Source organism: Sus scrofa, chromosome 6 (genome assembly GCF_054392235.1).
Source record: "Sus scrofa isolate SSC_HxYL_T2T_F1_AM1 chromosome 6, Sscrofa_HxYL_maternal_Yorkshire_Landrace_v2.0, whole genome shotgun sequence".
In the NCBI taxonomy this organism is placed as follows: Eukaryota; Metazoa; Chordata; class Mammalia; order Artiodactyla; family Suidae; genus Sus; species Sus scrofa.
Window position 1 is genome coordinate 35,641,018 of NC_139388.1, and position 22,766 is coordinate 35,663,783.

Sequence of the window (22,766 nt, forward strand, 5' to 3'; positions counted from 1 at the left end):
CCTGCATTGCTCTGGCTGGGGTCTAGGCTGGCCGCTGCAGCTCCAATTCGACCCTTAGCCACAGGTGCAACAGTAAAAAGGAAAAAAGAGAAAAAAAAAAAAAGGACAATTCAGACACATCCCATGACCCCTCTAGACTTTTCTGGAACCATCAAGAACCATGTCACTTGTCCAGCATTACCCTCTAGTTCACCAGCAGCTGTGAGAGGGCAATGGGCTGAGGACTGCAAACCTCTGCTGTTTAGCTCACTTGCCAGCTGGTACCTGAGGGAGAAGAGGGGAGCCACGACCCCGCTTCCTGAGTGGATGGATCCATTCACGGCCACCGTACCTTGGAGTCTTGTGGCTCCAGCCGTGAGTCATGGCTCCACAAACACCTGGCTGGATGGCTTCAGGAAAGTCTCATCCTCTCTCCAATCCTGAGGAACCTTCCTTCTAAAACGGAGGTACTGATAACCCTGCAAGGTGAGTGGAATTTGAAGCTTAAAGAAGCCCTAAGAGATGAGCTGTGAGACCATGACATCTGTCTATGCGCTGCTGCCACTGACGCCTTCCCTTCAACCCTCTTTCAGGAGCACCAAACCTCCATGGAGGTTTAGCAACATCGGGCTTCCTTCAGCCTTGGGTGCCCATCCAGCCACACCCCAGGCATGTCCCAAAAGGGAGCATTTTAGCTCTTCCTCCATTGCAACCCCCTTCAGGAGCTGGAGTCAGAGCACCATGGACCAGGGACCTCTCACCTGGCGCCCAGATAAAGGAAGAAGCCGACTGCTAGCCCATCCCAGGAGACCCTCAAAGACTCAGCTCCCCAAAGGGGATGATTTTGAGGATAATGTCCCTTTTTTTCCCCAAAGTAAATGAATAGAATGAGAATTCTTCTGCATGCCCCATCCCTACTCGCTCCTTTGGCATGTTAAAAGTAGAGGCACCTTGGCATTTGTCCGCATTGCCCAGCTGCTCCAAAGGAGTCCAGGGGTTGATCAGAGGTATCCCTGCATTGCCATGAGCTGGAAGGAAAGCCCTGGGCTTCCCACTGCTTCTCCGAGCAGCCTTAGAAATTCTGCAGTTGCCTTTGAGTTTCACATTCATCTGCTTAATATCCTGGTCTTCCTTTGAAGGAATGTATACATGTCTGACTGGGTCACTTTGCAGTACAGCAAAAACTAGCACAACATTGTACATCAGCTATACTTTAATAAAAATACATAAAAGGCAAAAAAGAATATACATTTCAAGCCCATGAAACCTCTGAGCTCATGGATGTTTTGACTCGGCGTAGAGTTAGCAGGGAGCATTTAAGTAAAAGTGGTTAAAGTAAGACAATCTCAAGAAGAAGGTCAACAAGACACTTCGACCACTGGTACAAGAGCAGATTCAGCAAAGCATGAGAAACCTAAGACGTGCTGTGTGTGAAGAGTGATGCTCGATGCCAATGTATTTGTGACATATTGAGAGTAAGTTTCAGAATAAAAGCAAGCAATACCAGATTTCATTTTTTAAAATGTTTTCTCTTTAAAAAAAAATGTTATTAAAGTAGGGTTGATTGGCAGTGTTGTGCCAATTTCTGCTGTTCAGCAGAGTGACCCAGTTATATATGTGTGCGTGTGTGTGTGCGTGTGTGTGTGTGTGTGTGTGTGTGTGTGTGTGTGGGTACACATTCCTCTTATACTCTCTTCCATCGTGTTCTATCCCAAGAGACTGGACACAGTCCCCCGTGCAGCAGAGTCGGACCTCATCGCCCATCCATTCCAAACATAATAGTTTGTATCTACCAACCCCAACCTACCATATGGCATCACTTATATATGGAATCCAAAGTATGGCACCAATGAACCTATCTATCTATAGAACAGAAACAGACTCACAGACATAGAGAACAGATTTCATTGTCATGGGCCCAGGACTGTCCCATCTGTGCTAGACTGGGCTGTTGTAGCCTTTATGAGGTGAATGCTCTTGTTCCCCACGTTACGAGGAAGGAAAAAAGTGAGGCAGAACCAGGCATGTGAATCGGACAGGTCTGGGCACAATTTGGAGGCTCCCCCCCCCATTGGATTCTGGGAGAAGAGGGCAGCATGGAATTGAGTCTTGACTCAGCATCTTCTGCTCTCAAGACCAACCCCAAAAGTTGTGGGGTTCATCCCCTCAGGACAACGCTGGGCCCATCCTCCCAGTCCTGAATTAAATGTGTCAGCCTGTGGGTCCCCATGACTGGTTGCCTCCAGTCTGGGCTTCTCTTCTCCATTCATCTCCTTCCTCCCCCATCCGGGGCCTCTGACACCCCACTGGGGTGGCGACTCTTTTGAGGATGCTAAAAATTGCTTTATTTTTCGCCACTAATTTGCCAACAAGCTCAGCCATCAGCCCAGTTGGCCCGAAATGAAATTCTATAATTATACAAAAGCCTGGGTCGGCGACCTCCTGATTGCAATATCTTGTCTCTTTTGTCCCTCCCTCCCAGCACCTCGCCCATGGGACAAAATTGCCTCGGCTTCTCCGGCAGCCTCCCGAATGAGGTGGTATTGGAAACTAGTGAGGCGTGGCCCCGCGGAGGTGTTCATAGCTTTGCAATAATTTCCCCATTTTCATTTTGTTTGATTTCATTAACACCTCGGTCTCTGGGGAGAGCCCGGTTGGGAAGGAGGGAAAAACAAATGATTTCCGTTGAAATCGAGCGATTATCACTGGCTCTTCTGGCAATACCAGGGGAGCATGAAATACCAGGGGGGGTGGTCCAGCCTCATACCCTCCTGTCTTGGGCTCACTCTGTTGGTACCACACAGGTGCCCCATACCTGTCCTTCTTTCTCACGTGCCCAAAGGACCAAGGTGCATCCAAGCAGTGATGCTCTGTAATTAAGGGCATGGACACCCAGAACTAAGTTCTACTCCCGGCTCCGCCACCTGCTTGCCTGGTCGCCTTGAAGATGGAGCTTCAGGAGTTCCTATTGTGGCGCAGCTGGTTAAGAACCCAACTAGTATCCATGAGGAGGCAGGTTCAATTCCTGGCCTCAGTCAGCGGGTTAAAGGATCTGGCATTGCCGGAGTTCCCATTGTGGCACAGTGGTTAACGAATCCGACTAGGAACCACAAGGTTGCGGGTTCGATTTCTGGCCTTGCTCAGTGGGTTAAGGATCCGGTGTTGCCATGAGCTGTGGTGTAGGTTGCAGACGCGGCTCGGATCCCACGTTGCTGTGGCTCTGGCGTAGGCTGGTGGCTACAGCTCCAATTTGACCCCTAGCCTGGGAACCTCCATATGCCGCAGGAGTGGCTCAAGAAAAGGCAAAAAGACAAAAAAAAAAAAAGAAGGAAAGAAAAAGAAAAAGGATCTGGCATTGCCTTGAGCTGTGGAGTAGGTCGCAGACTTAGCTTGGATCGGGTGTTGCTGTGGCTGGGGCTGGGGCTGTGTCTGTGACCGGCAGCTGCAGCTCTGCTTGGACCCTAGCCTGGGGACTTCCATGTGCCACAGGTACAGCGCTAAAAAAAAAAGAATGTGCATGTGTGTGTGTGTGTGTGTGTGTGTGTGTGTGTGTGTGTGTGTGTAACGGAATCACTTTGCTATACAGCAGAAGGCAACACATTGTCAATCAACTATACAATCAACTACATTTTTGAAGAAAGAAACCCAGCCTGAATTCTCAGCACCTCCTCTATCAGCCACCCACATGTGAGAAACATACTAAGTACCGAGTGTTCTCGCCACACACCTCCAGCCATCCCCAGCTCCTGCCTAGACCGCTGGGGCCCCCGGCCCATAACCATCACCAGATCATCAGAAGACCCAGGGGCAGAAGGCCTCGGGCTTTCAGCAAAACCCCACTCGCTTTGTCCCAGTCCCTTCCTTCTGCCTCTTCCCCACAAGCTGATTTCCATCTCATGACCTTGGGACTTACTCTTCCCTTCCCAAGATCTCTCTGGGTTGACTCCACACCACCCCGTCCTCACGGAGGCCTTCTCTGACCATCTCTTCTGCCATCTGACACCCCCAGGTCCTCTGCATTATGTGGCTCTTGTTCCTTTTTTTTTTCCGCTTTTTAGGGAGGTACCTACAGCATAAGGAAGTTCCCAGACTAGGGGTCTTATCAGAGCTCTAGCTGCCAGCCTATACCACAGTCACAGCCACACAGGATCCAAGCCACATCTGTCACCTGCACCACAGCTCACGGCAATGCCAGATCCTTAACCCACTGAGGGAGGCCAGGGATCGAACCCACGTCCTCATGGATATGAGTCTGGTTCGTTACTGCTGAGCCACAACAGGAACTTTCCATTTTTATTTTTTGTAGAGCACTGAAATTTCCCAGGTGTGGTCTGTCTCCCTTATAGAGGAAGTCTGTGTCCCTTGGTCGTCTCGGTGCCTCAGTTTCCTTATCTGTACAATGGGGATAACTTGACCTCACAGGGCTGTTGGGGTGATCAAAGGAGGTAACAGAGATAAAACACTCAGAACTGATCATAGCAGCTACCTTGGCACCGTCTAAGAGATCGTTTTTATTATTTATGTTAATACCACCATTCATTGCTTTGTTCTCAGCACCCAGAACAGCACCTTGTACAGAGCAAGCACCCAATACATATTTTTGAATGAATATACACATGGATGGATGAGCCAGGATGCAGGGGGTCTGACAAGTCTCACCCTGTCTGCTTCCTAAGACCCAAGCCACCCCCTCTTTGTGGGCTGTAATTACCCAATAATGAGACTCCCAGCCCCGGAGGGCTTCACTTACGGAGCCTTCTCCAAAGATGAAAAGCTCATTTGTTAATAACTACATAGCAATATCTAAAATTTTGGTTGCATTGTGAGGCCGGGTGCCTTCCCCATTCACCAATAATGACAGACCACTTAAAAAATAAATAACACGTATAATTTAAGCAAGGAAAACAAATAGCAGTGTTGGCTTTCCCTGGGAAAATATTTTTACTATTTCCTCGAGACGTCCTCACGGGTGCCCCTGCCTTGGCCTCCCCTGCTGAGAGGCTGTCTCAGCAGGCGGCCTGGGAGAGGAGCACACAGAGCGGCGGCTGGGAGGAGACCTCACCCGTAGCCTCTCTGGAGGCTGAGGTTGTTGTCTCCAGGGCCAGGAAGGGGGGAACTACTTCCTCCCTCCACATCCACCCTCCATCTCTTTCCTGGTACCCTCTCCCACCAGAGGTTACAAATGCAAATGCCTACTGGGGCAGACAAGCAATGCAGATGAGCAATGCAGGTGGGTAAGTGAGGCAATAGGGATGGGTGGGGCTTGCGGTAAAGGGAAGAGCAAACATTCCCTCCCACAGGGGACAATCTGGGCTCGTGGTTGCTGCACAAATATAGAAGAATGGAGGTCCCATCTTGCCACATCTCCTGACATTTCAAAAGAAGCTATCAATGTGGATTTAAAGTGTTGGTCCTTTTGGGAGTTCCCATTGTGGTGCAGTGGAAACAAACTTGACGAGTAGCCATGAGGGCGTGGGTTCGATCCCTGGCCTCACTCAGTGGGTCAAGGATCCAGCATTGCCATGAGCTGCAGTATAGTTCACATACTCGGCTCGGATCCCACATTGCTGTGGCTGTGGTATAGGCCAGCAGCTGCAGCTCCGATTCAACCCCTAGCCTGGGAACTTGCATATGCCTTGGGTACAGCCCCCCACCCCCAAAAAAAAAAAAAAAAGCAAAACCATAACTTGGTCCTTTTAATGATGGCAAAGTGTTATGTTCTAATCCCTGCTGCCTCTGATTTCACCTCTTGCTTCATTTCCCCTGCTTTGCTGGCCTCTTTACTGTTTCACGCTGGCCTCTTTACTGTTTCAAGGCCATGCCCTATGCATTCCTACCTCAGGACATTTACACTGGCTATTCCATCTGCTTAGAACATCCTTCTTCCAGATAAATTCCCAAATTGGGAGACCAGTGGGGCTAGAGGGCAATAGATGAGGGGGGAGGAACAGGGCAGTAAAGACAGTTAGAGAGGAATGCAGTGTAGCCAAATTACGGCTGGGGCTCGACAGTTAAAATCTTACGGATGCTTTGCTTGTTACAAAGGTTGGGGGATGTTAACAGCATTTAGCGGGTAAGGGACTAGCCTTCCTGAACCCCTGCAAAGGGGGGACAGCTGCTCACACAAAGAATTATCCCCTAAACTTTAAGGCAGGTGAAAGACCTAGTTATAATATTTGGAGCCTAGAATAGAACTTTTTTTCACATCTAACATAAAGGGTTTTTATTTTTTGCACAATATTATTTAACCCCGAACTGTCTAGGACTGCTGTTTGTGTGCAAATCAAGGTATTCTCTATTCTGTCGGGAGTTTATCGGGAGCTGGTCGCCTTTACAGGGATCCCACCATTGAAAGCCATGCTGCTTGTGGGGTTTGAATCAACCACCAGCAGAGCATCAGTCCACATCTGCAGGGTCAGGATCCTGGAGAGGCTGCAAGCTCTGATGCCTTCACCGTGTCTTGCAGGAGAGTTGGGCTGTTTGTAATATTTCCATGCTGAGGGATGTGTTCTTTCATTATAAACTAGTTGACTTTTCATTCTCCTCTAGCTTACACTTTGGACATTATACGGCTCATATGGATTTATTTCTATTATGTGTAGAGATGGGTTGTGTTATCTATGAATTTCATTTCAGCACAGTGTACGCAGCATTGTGATGCATTTGTTATTTCATAAAGGAAAAGGAGAAATGCCTGGTATGCCTGAGTCCCCAGATATAGAAACTTACAGGACACGGAAAGGGACTTGGGATTTGCCTTGGTCAAGCTGGGAGCCCTGAGGGCTGCAGAGTGGGGGCTCTAGAGGGACAGGGCCAAAAGCAGGAACCCCAGCTAGGGACCACTCAGCCATCCAGGAGAAATATGAGGAACTCCTCTCCCCTGCTCCACAAGGTTTCTCATCCTCCGCTAGGGTTGGCCCAGTCTTGTTCACATGCCAGTGGCATGATTTCAATTCTTCTAAACATAGAGAGACCCAGGTAAGAGATCCCACCATTGAAAGCCATGCAGCTTGTGGGGTTTGAATTAACCACCATCAGAGCATCAGTGCACGTCTGCAGGGTCAGGTTTCTGGAGAGGCTGCAAGCTCTGATGCCTTCACTGTGTCTTATAGGAGAATTGGGCTGAAATATTTCCATCCAGTCTGTGACCTGAGAGGGTGGAAGACCCAAGGGTTCTTTGAAGGCCTCTCCCTTTGAGCTCAGAGCTGGTGGGCGACCACTCCTACCACACTCCAGGGGCTGAAGCAAGTCACACAGCCAGTCCAAGGGGTACGATATTTTGCCAAAGGGCAAAAAATAGACCCCACCTCTTATTTGGAGGAATAAAGGATGGTCACCATTTTTGCAATTGACCACAAAGATGGATGACGTAGCTCTAACTATCAGAGAAGAACAACTAAGGCAGCGTCTTGAAGCAAAATTGACCAACGCAGAGCAACGTTCCCAGGGGGCTGATGCCATATTGGCTTTTCTTCATAGCAGCCAACTTTTATGGAGTAAGAAAGTGCCAGACCAGCTAAGTGCTCTATGTCCAGTACTTCAAAAAATGCAAGAAAAAGGAAGAAGGAAAGAAAGAAAGAAAGAAAGAAAGAAAGAAAGAAAGAAAGAAAGAAAGAAAGAAAGAAAGAAAGAAAGAAAGAAAGAAGGAAGGAAGGAAGGAAGGAAGGAAGGAAGGAAGGAAGGAAGGAAGGAAGGAGGGAAAGAAAGAAAGAAGGAAAGAAAGAAAGGAAATAAGTTGCCCTTGTGGCTCAGCAGTTAACTAACCCAACTAGCATCCATGAGGATGCTGGTTCGATCCCTGGCCTCGCTCACTGGGTTAAGGTTTTGGTGTTGCCATGAGCTGTGGTGTAGATTGCAGATGCGGCTCAGATCCAGCATTGCTGTGGCTGTGGTGTAGGGCAGTGGCTGAAGCTCTGCTTCAACCCCTAGCCTGGGAACTTCTATATGCTGTGGATGTGGCCCTCAAAGACAAAAATGCACACATACACACACACAAAATGCAGGAGGCACAGCATTGCTCTTAGTTGCAAGAATTATCACTGATATGCACATGAACTGTTACTGTTTGTGGTCTTTGTTTCAGCTTATGGCTCTCCGTTTGTGATAGTGATACCCATTTTCCTCTCGTGCACATCATATGAAAATTTCCTTTTGAAAGAGATCAAAGTCTTTTAAAAGTAGGTTAATTTAAAGGAAAAATGAATAATTTCTCTTAGGTGAAACACACAATTTTTATTAAAATGAATTTTATAAGTAATAATTATTTGATGGTAAATAAATATGATACAGGCAGCATGTGGCCATAGTAAAACTCATGAGGATACAGAACAGGCACTGAAATTTGGGGAACACGTTAAAAGTGTCTCTTCATCCCCGAGACATAACTCTTGTAATGTCCATGTTGAAGATGGGGAAACTGAGGCGCAGCCCACAGAGGCTGGGATCCAAGATGCTGCCAGATGGAGGACTCTGCCTGCAAAGACCCTGGGCAAAAGCTCCCATGTGGCTTGTGCCAAGAAGCCTGGCACATGGCAGAGGCCTGCAGTGGCATCTGTCCCCAAATGAGACCCCTGGGGCTCCCTAGGTGTCCCCACTTTGTTCCTGACTTCTGAGCATAATGAGGATGGCAGGCCAGAGCCCTGCCAAGACACACTGTCGGCATGTGAACCAAATGGAATTTAAATCAGAAAGTTTCCCTGAGACCCAAACAAGGCTCCAGGTTGAGAGCTCCAGGAGAGGTGGTGACAGCACGACGCATGTCAACTGCAATCCCTTTGCACCCAAGAGGCTGAGCACACGGGGTAGCGCGGGATAGCTTAGAAGAAAATAGACACATGCATAAGAAAGGTGAATGGGGGACCCTCTTGCCCTGCACTGCTGTGACCGCACCTCCAGTGGGGACATCCCGGGGCTGGGAACCAAGGCCCAGGGGTAGGGGTGGTGAATGGAATGCGACAAAGCTCTCCTTGGCTCCACACCGCGGGCTCCTAGCCTCATAGGCATCCAGCTGCTCGTGAAGGGTCCCCAGTATTTAAGATCACTTGGAAGTTCTTCCAGGTGTCTAGCTGTTTCTCTCTTTCTCTTCTTCAAATGCACCCTGACCAGGGAAGAAAAGGTGACCCCTGCTAATGGGGCACTCATGCTGCAGCACCCTCTAAGCAATGGCCAGCACAGAGGTGCCACATCCTGTCCCCAAAGCTACAGGAAATCCAGGGAGAGGCCTGGGGGTGGTGGGTGGAGCCAGGAGGCAGGTGGGAAGGGGATTTCTCTGCAATCATTCATTTATTCACATGTTCATTCATTCCCTTGGTGCATTAGCCCTGGTCCCAGGTTTGAGGAGTTAAGGGAAGCCATCTGTGTTCGCTCCCATCCCAGTCAAACCCAGCACGGTGGTGGCTCTGAGGACAGAGAAGAGCAGGACAGAGTGAGGCCAGATGGTCAACAGCCTGGCTTGAAATGCAAACCTGCCTTTATGGGCTTTGCAGCCTGAGCCAACCCTAGAACACCTGGCACCTTGGTTTCCTCACCTTACCTGTGAGATGAGAGCAGTAGTCAAATCTCAGAGGGATTTCTTGAGGATTAAATGAGATGGCAAGGAAAGGGCTTAGGACGTATCTGGCACATGGTCAGTACTCAAAAGCAAGGTAGCTGTGGTTGGTTTTATTATGACTCCCACTCCCTGCCTTCCCAGCTGGGGTCCAGGCCTGTCTTCATACTGCCCCCACACTTGGTTCCAGCCCCAGGACCTTTGCTCAGACTTTCTTCATCACCTGGCATGTCCCTCTGCCTCCACTCCCTGATCCAGCCCATTCCTAGGGCCAGCCCACTTCCACACCACCTCCCAAGGAGCCCTGTGCCAGCATTCATAAGGGCTGCCCCTTGTCATTTCTCCAAGTGCTCCCCTCCTCGGCCTGTGGGCCCTTTATGGCCAGGTCTAAGCCCTCCCCTTTTTCAGACCCTCTGGCAACCCCAGGTATGCTTCCTGGCTGTCGGACGGGACCTATTCCAGAAAACCTCTCCATCCAGAAAACCAAGCGTCATCCTTTAAGGCAGTCATTCTCAATTTGGGGTGATTTCTGCCCCCCACCCCAAAGCATTTGGCAATGTCTAGAGACATCATCGTTTGTCACAACTTGGGGGAGTGGGAGGCAGGGTTGCCCTGTCATCTAGTAGGTAGAGGCCAGGGAGGAGGCTAAACACCCCTCCTGCACAGGATACCACCCACAGTGAAGACTTATCAGGATCAACATGTCCATAGCACTAGCGCCGAGGGAGAGAAATCTTATTTTCAGGAGACACCTGTTCTCCTTCAGAAAGCCCAAGCGCTGGCGTTCCCGTAATTCTGTTCTCAGGACTGCAGGAACCACAGCTGGGCTGCCAGCCCCGCTTTACAGCCTCCGGCAACCCGAGCTGTGTCTGAGGCTGAAATGGAGCTCTGCACACCCCGCCCCTTGTCAGAGCATCTGCAAGTCCCTGCGGATTTGTATGAAGCAATTGACCTGTGACTAAGGCCAGCTGAGCTCGCCTTGTTCCCGGCGGGCAGGGACAATGCCCCATTACTGGGAGGCCAGGTCCCAGCCCGCAGCACGGAGCATGGACTAGAGAGGGAGTGAGAGAAACAGGGCAGGGCCGGACCAATCCTGGATAGGAGTGCCCAGAGTCCCTGGTCGGAATCGGTATAATTAGAACGACGCAAATGTCAGTATCTCCTTCTAGATGCCCGGTATGTGAGGGTTTATGCTTTATTTGCAACCCCGATGACATGCCTCCTCCTGCCAACGTCCAACCAGATAAGGAAACGGAAGCTCAGGGAAATCAGGCAATTTGCCGATGTCACCCAGCTCATAGGTGAAAATGTGGTCGGAACTCAGATTTTCTGAATTATGGTTTTTATAAAACACCCATTCTGTCACCAAGCACAGTGAAAGTGCCAGATGGGAACTTGGGAACCTCAGTAGGTGGGAGAATCCTGAAGAACCAGGTGAAACCTTGGCCACACCCCTCCTTGCAACGGCAGGTGTGTGCTACGAGGCTCCACCCCCATCGCCATTGATTGGACCAGGAGAGGGTGTGACTCAAGATGAGCCAATCAGAACCTCTGTCCAAGGAATTGGAAATTAGGACAGAATCGGTGCTGGTTAGATAGAGGCGGGACGGGGAAGATAAAGGTCCTGAGGGAGCAAGTCAAACTATTCAAAAACCAGCCCTTCCTTCCAAACGTATGGAAACATCCAGCCGCTTCTCACCACTGCCACTGTTTTCCCCTCGGCCCAAGCCACATCCATCTCTGGGACACTCACTGTCCTTTCTCCACACACACAGCAACTGGACAAACCCAAAGTTAATCCCAGTCCCCCCGCTGCCCAAAACCCTGCCAGGACTTTTCATCACATTTAGAATAAAATGCAAAGTCCTTAACCCAGTCTATAAGGTCCTGTAGGATCTGGCTCCTAATCACCTGTCTGATCTCTCCTTGCAAATCCCTCCCTCTCACTCATTCTGCTCCAACGTCCTGGCCTCGTCACTATTCTTTCTTTTCTTTTTTTTTCCCCTCCCAGCGAGGGGTTGCTTCAGAGCTGCAGCTGGAGCCTATACCAGAGCCATGCAATGCCACATCCAAGCCGCAAATGCAACCTAGGCTGCAGCTTGCAGCAACACCCAGTCCTTAAGCCAGGGATCCAACCCACATCCTCACAGACACTATAATGGGATCTTAACACGCTGAGCCACAACAGTCTCTCCTCATCATTATTGTTTAAAAATTCCGCACATGGCCCCACCTCAGGGCCTTTGCACTGGCTGCAGCACTTGCTTAGACCACTGTTCCCTGAAATATCTTCCTGGCTCCTCCTGTCACTATGTTCAAGTCTCTACTCAAATTTGACATCCTACTTAAAACAGATCCTCTTCCTCTCTCCATCTCCTTGTCCTGCTATTCTGCATATATCCGAAATATTATCTACTTATTTGCTTATTTGACTTTGGCTGATGTTTCTCAACTAGAACGGAATCGGTTTTGGCCTGCGCCTGACATATGCTAGTTGTTCAGTACGTATTAAACAAGGAAGGGAGAAAAGATGTCAGGCTGCCTGCATTCAAATCTTGGCTGTTCCATGTAAGAGCTGTATTATCTTGGACAAGTCATTTTCTCTCCCCATGCCTCAGTTTCTCATCTATATTATAGGGATAGATAAGAAACAATGATAATAAAGACTTATCTAATGAAATTATTGTGGGAATCAGTTGAGATAATCCATGTCTAGTATTGGACTGCTGTTGAAATGCTTAATAAATGGCAGCCACGTTTATCCTTGGGACAATCAGGGGGCCTCAGCTTCCCAATCTGTCAACTGGGGATGATGTGAGAATGACATGAGGTGATGAATGGAAACTGCTTGGCATCTAGCCCTCTAGAAACATAAGTGATTATTTTTTATAAAGACACACACAAACACTCACGCCCAGTCCCTGAGGTGCTATTCATTTCCGCCTTCCCTAAGCTGATTCCCCCAGGACCAGAACTTATCACAGACATAAGACGGTGAAGTCAATGACTGATGAAGGGCGGCTCCAGCTCAGCCACCTCCACGCTGGCTGCCTCTGAGCTGAGGCCAGCACATTCTTTCCAGGAGTTTTCTCTTCCTGCACACTCTGCAACCCCTGGTCTCCAGCAGACAGGCAGCCTGGCGTCCCTGTAAAAGCCCCACGCAGGCATCGGAACCCCAGCTGCTCCCCCTCCAGAGCCCAGACCACCAGGCTGAGCAGCCACTGCGCCTCTGTGTGATGTTGCTTCTTATTAGGCATCATTAGGTACACAGTAATTACAATAATTATGTGCACTGCTTAGGCGACCATCCTCAGTAACAACCACTGCTATTCAGAAGTCATAATTGCTGCATCAAAACTCAAAATGAAGACTAATTCGATGTCAGTTGCTCCCCCCCACCCCGACTCACAGCCCCTGACATACTCTCTCTACCCAAAGTGCCCCATGACCAGCGGGCATCCTTGATTAATCTGCAGGACCCAAAACGACAAAGAATTCGGTCCTCAGGAGAGCACGGCTGTGCCGGTGGGATTAAAAGGAGAGGTGAGGATGCTTGAGGATAACTTGTGGGAAGGTGAATCATTTCAAAAGGAAAGATTCTGAGGGCCAGAGGTGGCTGAAGAGCCTGAGGCTGGGCGTCAGGAGGCGGGGTTCGAATCCTGCGGACGTCAAGGTCTCCTGTGATGGCGAGCCGGTCCCCCCACTCCCCCGTCAGTGAAGCTGGAGGGGTTGACTTGGAGACGCTCTAAGGGGGCTTTCCTCCTGGTGATAGTGTGCAGGGCAGCAATAAATAAAGACATGTAAGCGGAGCGGCTTTGAGAAAGCGGAAACAAGAGCATCTGGAGACCCCTGCCCTTTCCCACAGCCCCAGCCCCTCTGAAATACCACTTCGAACCCTGTGAACAACAAGCACTGGTTCTCAAGCTTGGCCCTACACTGGGATCACTGGAGAGACTGGAAAATTGCCACACCTGGGTCTTTCACCCAAGGTTCTGGTTTCCTTGGTATGGTATACAGTCTAGACACCAGGATTTTTCAAATTTCCTCGGGTGATGCTAAAATGCAGCCCCAGGAATTCCCGCTGTGGCGCAGCGGTTGGCGAATCCGACTAGGAACCATGAGGTTGCGGGTTCGATCCCTGGCCTTGCTCAGTGGGTTAAGGATCTGGCATTGCCGTGAGCTGTGGTGTAGATTGCAGACACGGCTCGGATCCCGCATTGCTGTGGCTGTGGTGTAGGCCAGCGGCTGCAGTTCCAATGGGACCCCAAGCCTGGGAACCTCCATGTGCCGCAGGTGCAGCCCTAGAAAAGGCAAAAAATAAAATAAAATAAAGTAAAAAAAAATAAAATGCAGCCACAGAGAGTTCCCGTTGTGGCTCAGCAGTCACAAATCCAACTAGTACCCGTGAGGACTCGGGTTCAGTCCCTCCTGGCCTCACTCAGCGGGCTAAGGATCTGGCATTGCTGTGAGCTGTGATGTAGGTCCCAGACCCAGCTTGGATTCAGCATGGCTGTGGCTGCGGTGTAGGCCAGCAGCTGCAGCTCCCACTCAACCCCTAGCCTGGGAACCTCCATATGCTGCAGGTGTGGCCCTAAAGAAACTAAAAAATAATAAAGTAAAATGAAATGAAATGAAAAATTAAAAAAAAATAAAATAAAATGCAGCCACTTTCGAGGAGCACTGCTCTATAGGCTTATACCTGGACATTCACATGGCCTCTGATTCTGCCCAGGCTGGGCCAAGGGTCCCCTCTGTGGGCCTCACTTGCTCCATTTTCCAAGTGAAAGTGGGGTGGGATCCCTCCAGGGCTCGGCAGGCAGAGAGAGCCTGAAGCGTGAGGCAAAGCAAGGCTGTTTGTGTCCCATTTTTTTTTCCTGCCAAATGTTTGTATCGACTCCTATGTGTGCAGATCTGGCCTCAGTGCTGGAGAACAAAAACCCTCAGAACAAGACAAGGAAATATTGCCCTCCAAGCACTTTAGGAACTAACAGAGAACCATTTATTGGAAATAAAAGGATTTAAATAGAAAGAGAGAAAGAGAGAGAGAGAGAGCCACTGGCATTCAGCTTCCCCAAAGGTAAACAATGGTTATTACTCAATCCAGCACTTCCCCAGGTGAGTTGGGCCGAACATGAATCCCGCAAGAAGATGCTGTGACCATGTAGACACACAAGGGAACACGGCTTCCCGCATGTGGGAGAGTCACCATGCATGTGAGCAGAGCAAGACTAATCCCACGAGAAATGATCCTGTTTCACTCTGTTTAACCTGAGGTTCCTAAACTTTTTTGACTCGGGAATTCCATTCAGTCTTTGGAACTAGCCATCCAGAGCATAGGCTGGAACAGACAGAGGCACAGGCTCAGACCCCCAGTTCCAGCAGTCTAGGTCAGGAGGTCTAATTCTGAGCAATTTGGGGCAGAATGTTGGTAACCTTGCCACAAGCTTGTCTGACTTTGGCTGTAGGAAAGACATGTTCTCATGTGGCCCTGCAAGAGATGAAGACAAGTCAAGGGGGAATTTCAGGGACTAGCAGGTGCCCCCACACCTACCAGCAAAGTCCTGTCCACATGGATGCAGAATGTGCAGTCAGCAAGAAGAGGAGGCTATCCAGAGGGGACTCAGATAGACACCACTCTGCTACCCCCATGAGAAGGCATGGGTAATTGATAGCCCTCGCTACGAGAGGTCACTTTTTGCAGCACGACCTTCTACTGCCTTTATAAAATTCCAGGCTTTAAAAAAAGGAATCTCAGGTAAATGAGAATTGGGTTGGACATCAGTAGCATCTCAAGAGGAAGCGTACCTTGAGACATCAAGGGCTGCCAAGCACCCCCAAAGTATCTAGATGCCTCACATCTCCACCCTGGGTAGCCACCACCCACCCCAAGCCATTCCTGAGTTTATGCAATCATAGAGGGCTTCACAGAGGCAGTGGCAGGGAGTAGAGACTTTGCAAAGAGTGACTCCAAAAAACAGTCATCTAGCTGGTTCTTTAGAGGAATCCATTCAAGCAGTGGATTCTTCTAGAGTGTTATTACCTGCCTGATCTGTAAATACCAAAGATCTTCTCATGCATCTCAGGATTTCCTAGATATCTTCTTGTTATTGATTTCCAAATTAACTTATTTGCTGTCAGAGACTGTACACTATAAAATGTTAATCTTGGAATTATTTGGACTTATTATCTGGCTAAATATATGGTTTATTTGGGTGACTGTTGAAAGAGATATAAATTCTGCAGTTGTTCAGGGTAAATTTTTATACATCTCTTTTAAATCAAGGTAGTTGGTATTCCTGTTCACATATCCTTACTTTTTTGTCTAGTGTTTTTATTAATTGCTATGCAAAGGGCTTTAAAATAAATTACCATCTTTACAGATTTGTCTGTTGTTCTCTTAGTCATGTCAGTTTTTGATTCATGTATTTTGAAACTCTGTTATTAAGTTTATAGGCATGTATGGTTGTTGTCTTCCTGATGAATTTATATTTCATAATTATGAAATGTACCTACTTTTATTTGGAAATACTCTTTGTCTTGGAGTCTATTTTTTTGATATTGATGTAGCTGCACAAAAGTTCTCACTTTTATTGTTTGCGGTAATTGGTTTTAATATTTTAAATGTTCTTTTGCTGGAATAAAGTTAACCGTGCTTGTCTGAATCAGAGTAACAATATTCAGTTGAAATGAAAGGCCACTAGATAGTAACTTGAAACCATATGAAAAAATAAAAGAATGCTTGTAAAGAATACCTAAACACAGAGGGAAATACAACAGTCAGTATTACTTTATTTCTTGTTTGGAACTCCTTTTTTTCTTTCTTATATGATTTAAAAGATAAATATAAATGCAATATTTATGTTAAAGGGGACACAACCCATAAAGATACAATTTCTGAGAATAACAACATACAAGAGGGAAGGGACAGAGCTGTAGAAGAGCAGAGGTCTGTACACCATGAAGCTAGATTGGTATTTATTCAAGCTAGATTGTTGTAAGTTTAGGATTTTAATTGTAACTCCCAGGGTAACCACTAAGAAAATAACTTGAAATATACAGGAAAGGAAATGAGAAAGGAATCAAAACAGCACACTAGGAAAAAAAAAAAAGCAGTTAAATGCAAAAGAAGGCTGGTAAGGAGGAACCGAAAAAGCAAAAAAGAAGCATAACGTATAAAAATCAAATAGAAATTTGGTAGGAGAAAATCTTTATCAGGAATCACTGTAAATATAAATGGATAAATCCTCCAATTGAAAGAAAGACCTTGGCCTAATAAATTAAGAAAACGTGATCCAACCAAATGCCATGTACAAACACCTCACTTTAGATCCAAAGGCACAAGCAGGTTAAAAGTGAAAGGGTAGGGGGGAAATCATCCATGAAAATAACCACCAAAAGAGAACGAGGTGGCTAAACTAATATCACACAATGTGGACTTTTAAGTAGAAAAAAATTTCCCAGAGACAAAGAGGGGCATTATACACGTTGGTAACAGAGTCAATCCATTAAGAAGATATAACAATTATATGTATCTATTGTTGTGCAAGTGTGTGTGTGTGTGTGTGCGTGTGTGTGTGTGTGTGTGTGTGTGTCTTCACATACTCCAAATATATGAAGACAAAATTGACAGAATTGAAGGGAGAAATAGGCAGTTCTATAATAATAGTTGGAAATTTCAATACCAACTTTCAATAATAAATAGAACAACTAGAGAGAAGATCAATAAGAAAGTAGATTTGAACACTAAACCAACACTAAAAACCAACTCGATCTAACAGAGACACACAGAACACGCTACCCAACTACAGACTAAACATGTGCTCAAGGGCACATGAAGCATTCTCTAGCACAGACCACATATGCAGTCACAAAACCAGTCTCAATAAATTCGAAAAGACTGAAATTATAGAAAGTATCGTCGCTGGCCACATGCAATGAAATAAATTAATAACAAAGGAAAAGTAGAAAATTCAGACATCGAGAAAGTAAGCAGCCCCTATAAGGGATCAAAGAAGCACGAGTGAGGAGATTAGAAAATATTTTGAGAGAAACGAAAATGAAAACACAGCATTACAAAAAGTTATGAGATGCAGCAAAAGCAGTCTCAAGGCAAATCTACAGCCTTAAATGTCTACATTTTAAAAAAAAGAAAGATTCCCAAACCAAAAGCTTAACCTGACACATTCAAGAATTAGAAAAAGAAGAGTAAAATAAATCCAAAGCTAGCAGAAGGAAGAGAATGACAAATACTAGAGTCAGCTAAATAGAAGAGAAAATAGAAAAAGAGAGAGTCAATAAAATCAAAAGTTGCTTCTTTGAAAAGATCTAAAAAATTTCACAAGCTTCTAGTTAGGCTGACAAAGAAAAAAGAATATATAAATAATTAAAATCAAAAATGAAAATTGAGGAGCTCCCATCGTGGCGCAGCGGAAATGAATCTGACTAGGAACCATGGGGTTATGGGTTTGATCCCTGGCCTCACTCAGCAGGTTAAGGATCTGGCGTTTCTGTGAGCTGTGGTGTAGGTCACAGATGCGGCTCAGATCTGGTATTTCCGTGGCTGTGGTTTAGGCCGGCAGCTGCAGCTCCTATTGGACCCCTAGCCTGGGAACCTCCATGTGCCATGGGTACAGCCCGAAAAAGTCAAAAGAAAAAAAAAATTGAGGCATTACTACTGAAATGATTACTTATAGAAATAAAAAGAACTAAAAGAGAGTATATGAACACATGAACAAATTGGACAAATCTTAGAAACATATATCTAACATCTAAACTATCTGTCCAAACAATTATCTAAACTGACTCAAGAAGAAATAGAAATCTCAAAAGACCAATAACAAGTACACGCTAAACTCATTGTATTGCATTTCACTGTGTTGTGCTTTGCATATACTGTGTTTTTTTTACAAATTGAAGGGTTCTGGTAGCCCTGCATTGCCAGATGATGGTTAACATTTTTCAGCAATGAAGTACTTCTTTTTTTTTTTTTTTTTGGTTCTGCCCATGACACGTGAAAGTTCTCAGACCAGGAGTTAAACCCATGCCACAGCAGCTATCTAAGCCACTGCAGTGATAATATCAGATGCTTAACCTGCTGAGCCACAAAGGAACTCCAATAAATTATTTTTTAAAGCATGTACATTGTTTTTTTAGATATAATGATACTTATTTTTAGATATAATAACACAATAAACCACAGTATAATATAAACATAATTTTAAATGCACTGGGAAACCAAAAAAAAATTATGTCATTCACTTTATTGTTATATTCACTTAATCGTGATAGTCTGGAACTGAACCCGCAATATCTCTGAGTTATACCTGCAAAGAGAGTGAATCAGTAATGAAAACTTCCCAACAAAGAAAAGTCTAGGACTAAATGGATTCCCTGGTGAATTATGCCAAACACTTCAAGAAGAATTAATACCGATCTTCTCAAACCCTTCCAAAATGATGAAGAGAAAGAAAGACTTCTTACTGCATTTTATAGCATTATCCTTATAGCAAAGCCAATCAAATGCAATAAAAAAAACTATAGACTAATATAACTTATAAATACAGGTGCAAAAATCCTCAACAAAATACTGGCAAACAAAACTAGCAGCATATTTAAAGAATTATGTACTATAACCATGTGGGATTTAACACAGGAATGCAAGGGGGGGTTCAACCTTCAAAAATCAATAGATATAATACATCACATTAATAGAGTGAAAGAGAAGATACTCATAATACTCCCAATTGATGCAGAAAATGTATTTGACATAGGCCCACATACTTTCATGATACAAACTAGGAGGAGACGTGAATTCCCTCAACATGATAAACAGCATTTATGAAAAGCCCACCACTAACAACATAATCAATGGGAAAAGAAAGAAAGGTTTCCCACCAAGGAACAAGACAAGGATTCTATTCGACATCGAAACAGCTCTAGCCAGAGCAAGTAGGGGAGAAAGAGAAATAAAGCATTTAAAATGGAAAAGATGGAAAACTACCTCTATTTGTAGATAGGAAACTCTAAAGAATATACAAAAATATGAGAAAATGTTATGCATCAAAGAACACTCTCAAGACAGTGAAAAAAACCAGCCTTTAAAATGGATGAAAATATTCACAAATCATATGTCTGATAAAGGTTTGGTATCCAGTAACTATTATCTTACAAATCAACAACCAAACCTATTAAAATATGGGCCAGGAGTTCCCGTCATGGCTCAGCGGTTAATGAACCTAACTAGCATCCATGTGGACGTGGGTTCGATCTCTGGCTTTGCTCAGTGGGTTGAGGATCTAGTGCTGCTGGGAGCTGTGGTGTAGGATGCAGATGCTGCTCAGATCTAGCGTTGCTGTGGTGTGGCGTATGCCAGCAGCTGCAGCTCTGATTGGACCCCTGGCCTGGAAACCTCCATACACCTTGGGTTGGGCCCTAAAAAACAAACAAACAAACAAAAAAGACTTGACTAGATACTTTTCTAAAAAATAAAGATAAAAAATAAAAAAGGGGAGTTCCCGTCGTGGTGCAGTGGTTAACGAATCCGACTAGGAACCATGAGGTTGCGGGTTCGGTCCCTGCCCTTGCTCAATGGGTTAACAATCCGGCGTTGCCGGTGAGCCGTGGTGTAGGTCGCAGACGCGGCTCGGATCCTGCATTGCTGTGGCTCTGGCGTAGGCTGGCAGCTACAGCTCCGATTCGACCCCTAGCCTGGGAAACTCTATATGCTGTGGGAGCGGCCCAAGAAATGGCAAAAAGACAAAAAAATAAAAATAAAATAAAATAAAATAAATAAAAAAGGGAGTTCCCATTGTGGCTCAGTGGGTTAAGAACCCGACTAGTATCCATGAGGACATAGGTTCTATCTCTGGCCTTTCCCAGTGGGTTAAGGATCTGGCATTGCCACAAGTTGTGGCATAGGTCAAGGATCCCACATTGCTGTGGCTGGCATAGGCTGGCAGCTGCAGCTATAATTCGACCCCTAGCCTGAGAACTTCTATATATCACAGGTATGACCCTAAGAGAAAAAAAAAATACTTTTCTAAAGAATATTTGTAAATTACCAATAAGCACATGCTATAAAGCTCAATGTCATTAGCTGTCAGGGGACAAGGCAGTGCAAGTCAAAAATCATCATAGCATTTCATACCAAATAACTTGGCTATAGTTAACCAAAAAAAACCTGGAAAATAAGAAGCGATGGCAATGATGATAATAATTTGGAGTCTTCACACATTGCTGGTGGAAATGGAAAATGATGCAGCCACATTGGAAATCAGTTTGGCAGTCGCACAGTTAAGTCAAATGTAGTTAACATGTTGTTAAACCATATGACCCAGAAATTCTTCTCCTAAGTATGTACCTGAGAGAAACTGGAAACAAGTGTTCAAAACCAGGCTTGTCCACAAATGTTGATGGTGGCGCTGTTCCTGCCAGCTAAAAGATGGAAATAACCAAATGTCCAGAAGCTAATGAATGGATAAACAAAATATAGTCATACAATAGCATATTATTTAGCCAAGAAAAATGAATGAAGTCCTTATTCACATTATAATACAGATGAACTTTGAATACGTACGCTAAGTGAGGGAAGCCCAGCACAACAGGTTTATTGTATAATTCATTTATATGAAATAGCCAGAATAAACAAACTCACAGAAACATAAAATAGATTACTGCTTGCTAGGGGCCAGGGAGCAGAAGACAATGGGGATTGGCTATTTCATGTATATGGAGTTTTCTTTGGGGGGTGATGAAAATATCCTGGAACTAGATGGGCGTAATGACCCCATGACATCAGGTATATACTAACTGCCACTGAATTGTACGCTTGAAGATGGTTAAAATGGTGAATTTTATAAATATGATAAAAATGATGAGACCACAAAACAGACACAGATAATACAATAAACCTGTGCAATATATATCATCTCTCTATTCCACACTGAAACAATTAACAAATCACTAGCAAGCAGAATCCAGCAATACCTAAGAAGGGTAATACATCATGGCAACAAAGTGGGATTTATCTCTGTATGCAATGATTTAATATTTGAAAGGCATACAATGTAACTTACTAACAAAATAAAGGAGAAAAATTCCATCATAATAGATTTGTCAAAAGCATTTGACAAAATGTAACACCCATTCAAAAACTTGCCGTAGTAAACTAGCTGCATGTCTCTCCCACTCTCACGTGATAGCTGGGAAGACTCAGAGAAGGGAGAGCCTTGTCCAAAGGGGATGACTGGTGGCACAGCTGGCACATGTTCTTTCCTGGCAGACAGGCAGAAGAGGGTTCGGTGGCCTCCTTTCTTCCCAGCTCAATAGCCCCCAAGCACTGGCCGGGGGGCCCTGGCGCAGAGGGACACCCAACAGATACATTCCAGTGAAGCCAGAAGTCTTACTGCATCCAATTATGCTCTCTAAATTAAATCAAGCTTTTCCTCCAGGTCCCCATGCAGCAGGCCTGGCCAAAAGTCAGTCTCAACTATTTCTTGGTTCACCTAAGAGCCCAGGAGGGGGGCCCAGCAAATTTGGATGGTGGGTATGGGGGACGGTCCCATTTTCTCCTCCTCCGTGGTTCCCCTGCAGCTTTAGGGCGAACCACTCCGGGTGTTGCATCTTCCAGCCACCCACCATTCCCAAGTCACTGGGTTTCCCGGGAAACCGGGATGCTCTCAAACACGTGGCCAGACATATGCACATATGTATGTGTTCACACACATCCAGGCAGTCCCAGAAATTCACACATGACACAAGCACAGAGACACACACCGGCAGCCCCATTCACACTGACACAGCACACAAGATACACTACACCAGGCATCCCGGACACACACATATGGACATACACTGATTCACTCGGCTCCATGCACGAACGGACTTAGATCTAAACCCCACAACCACACACAATGGCCCATAGCTGCTGAGACCTCCCCTACGTGGCTCCTGCAGATGTGTACACTCACAAACAATGACATGCACGCACGTTCTCAGCCAGACATCAGAGACACACGCTGTCCCCCTGGGTCACAGGATTGACACAGGCACCACAGTCACACAGGCACATGAGCACACAGACAGGCAGAGACAGCACAAACACACACCCACAGGTCCACACCCAGCCTCCTGCACAAACGCAGATGTGTTTGCACACTCAGACACCAGCACACGCTGCACATGTGCTGAGGAACAGCGAGCTCTCCCGCGCACACACCGGCACACCCGCAGACGCAGTTCC

The 22,766-nt window shown here is 46.2% G+C and overlaps 1 long non-coding RNA gene across 1 annotated transcript in view; it reads right to left on the reverse strand.

The window, feature by feature from the left end:
- The window catches only part of LOC146402300 (uncharacterized), a 57,682-nt gene extending 36,691 nt beyond the window's left edge, over positions 1-20,991 (reverse strand). Inside the window, exon 1 of the long non-coding RNA XR_014805923.1 lies at positions 20,886-20,991. This is a non-coding gene — a long non-coding RNA (uncharacterized LOC146402300). The remainder of the gene's footprint in view (positions 1-20,885) is intronic.
- Between the last annotated feature and the right edge of the window lie 1,775 nt (positions 20,992-22,766).